This window comes from Rousettus aegyptiacus, unplaced genomic scaffold (genome assembly GCF_014176215.1).
Source record: "Rousettus aegyptiacus isolate mRouAeg1 unplaced genomic scaffold, mRouAeg1.p scaffold_m13_p_1, whole genome shotgun sequence".
NCBI lineage: Eukaryota > Metazoa > Chordata > Mammalia > Chiroptera > Pteropodidae > Rousettus > Rousettus aegyptiacus.
In genome coordinates, this window is record NW_023416284.1 from 125306981 (window position 1) to 125309761 (window position 2781).

A 2781-nucleotide genomic window follows, 5' to 3' on the forward strand; every position below is an offset into this window, starting at 1 on the left:
ATCTAGAATATGTTAGTAGGGAGAAGATTTATGTTCTGCTTCCTTTTCTTTGGCATATTTGGATAAAACATCAAGACACTGTAAGTAAGAAAATGAAAATCTTGATTTAAAATAATTGTCCTCTCTTTTCCCATTCTCCATTTTTTGTTTTCTTCCAGCCATTCTCCCATTCATATACATTTTATGTGTCTCTGAACTTGAAAATGGTACCATCAATCTTTCTAGAAACACAAACACACACATTTTTAAATCTCTTTTGTGCAACTTATGTCTCAATATATTGGGTACTGGGATGAAACAAATGAGAACTTCTTGCTTCCCCAGAAATTTTAGTATAAATTTGACAATAGGAACACAAATAAACATACAGTCATTAAGATAGCTGCATAAACACTGACTAATGAATAATGTACATCTGTTTTTTAAATGTTAGTAAATATTGGTATGTGCGAGGAAATAAAAAGTGAACTGATAATCTTTTGACCACTAGAGCTGAAAGAAGTCTTTGAGACTATCAAAGTCAGCAGCCTCATTGTACAGAAAGAAAATGGGAGCACAGTTTCAGAGGTGGGTGTAGGAGAAGAAAATCATAACATCAGCCTCCATTCATGGAATAAGGCTCTTTGTAGGTCAAATTTCTGAATGCTCTCAGAAGAAGGGATTGAACTCTGTGTCCATGTGATTAGATAAATTATCAACCTGAATACAAGGGTTTTTCAAATAGTAATGAATTTCTCTTGCAAAGGGATTTAAGATGAAAAAGCCTCTAAATTCCTGTTTGGGTTCCAAACCCTTCTCTTAGACCTTTATATCTCAGAATCAGATGCTTTCTGTAAATCTTTCATTGCTATCTCAAACAAGCCTTCCTATTTTTTTTATTGTTGTTTTGTTTTGTTTTGTGTGTGTGTGTGTGTGTGTGTGTGTGTGTGTGTGTGTTTGGCAAAGACACAGAAAACAGCCTCAGGGACAGATTTCAAGTTTTCATTATATAATATTTCCTTATATTAAGGTTTCAAAAAAGTTATTCCTGATTTCTGGGCTAAGGGATGAAGCTACTCAGCACCATCACCCCTAAATGACAGGTTTTCCTTCTTTTTTGAATGGTTATAGATATCAAAGTAAAAGACCAAGAAAGTCAATTTTAATAAATCTCACTCAATGTAACTGGGGACAGAAGATCCCTAAACATCCTATTTTATTCTAAATGTTATGTGAAGTTAAACAAGTAGTAATATAAAATTAAATACTTATTTTTTCTGACCCAAAGGTAAATTGTGTTGTTAAAATATAAATTCTAATTTCCAAATATTATAATAATAAAAATCTGAAAATGTTGAAATAGGCTTGGCTTTATTTTGGAAACTCTGAGCATCACCAATTTATTCCCAAAGATAGTCGTCAGCACTGATATGGACAATGTCGTCCCTAAAATAGCCGATGTGGAGCTCTGCACACCCCGCGTATTCAGTAAAGCTTGCTCATCAATTTACTGACTCACTAATAGATCTGCCACTGTTTTATGTCATCAATTTAAAGCGTTTTTGTCTGAAAGTAATTTATGGAAATCCATGGTCCTTGAAAATGAAAAACACACCATGTCATTTTCAGGTTTTATTATTTTGTTTTCTCTTTTCTCATAAACATTCGAATGACAAGGTAGGCTACCACAATTGTCACAGCTACATTGCAGTCTCCTTCATCCTTCTCATACAAGATGTCCCTTTATCTCTCTCTCTTGTTTTGGCCTAAGTAGAAAGCCTTATAGTTTGAATGATTTATCTAGAAAAGATTTTATTCCTTGTTGAGGAGTCTTGGTTGATCAATTACTCCAGTAATAATATCGTCTCATCTAAGTAATTAAATCATTAACATTATGCACTAAAGTTTCCAGCATAACAGTAAGCATTCCCCCTCATAAAAATTTAAGAATCATTGAGTGTATGGCCATGCCACTCTGAACATGCCAGATTCCATCTGATCTTGGAAACTAAACAGAGTTGGGCCTAGTTAGTACTTGGATGGGAGACCACCTAGGAAAACCAGGTGCTACAGGTGTTAAAAAATAATTAGGAATCATTTGTAATTACTTTTATTTAATCTTCTACAAAATATAAAACTTTCGACTTGCTTGTGTTTCATATTTAAGAAACTAAATGTTTTTATTTATTAAAGATATCTGATCTGTTTACAGTGGAAAGAATGTAATATAAATATGGTAATGACAACGAAACAAGAGAAAACTTGAATATAGAAGCAATAGAAATGAGGATTCTCCGTCACCTTAAGTGGGCTTATTATTGTGTTTGTTTCTGATTTTCTGACATTTAAGATAAACTCCTATTTGTGCTTCAAGACCCAGGTCAGATGTGCCAGCAGCTCTTTTTTTACTCAAGAGTTCTAGTAGCCTTTTAACTTATGCTAATGTGAGTACTTATCTCATTTAGTTATAAAACTGTTTATAAATCCTCCTTTGCTCAAAGGTCAACTCATGACTCCTCAAAATCAGGAATCATTGGTTTTCTTTGGCTCCTATTGTTAAAGCAGCATTTACCACCCTGGCAACCTGTTTCTTCTGCTCTCTGCAAACTTTTGCGACTTTCTCATTATCCTTTGAGTTCTGAAATATCACATACAGATTGATTCCTTCAGACTGAAGACTTGCCCCACCTTTTTTGATTAGGACTAATTTTCTTTTTCTAATGTTTAATTCATTCCTACATCTCAATTTTCCTCACAGTGTTTCTAAAACTGCTAGAAACATGTTAGAGCTCCTGGAATAAC

General features: G+C 33.7%; 1 pseudogene; it reads left to right on the forward strand.

Annotated features, from left to right (window-relative positions):
* Nucleotides 1-1936: 1936 nt before the first annotated feature.
* On the forward strand, nt 1937-2055 carry LOC118604438 (annotated as a pseudogene).
* Nucleotides 2056-2781: the final 726 nt, after the last annotated feature.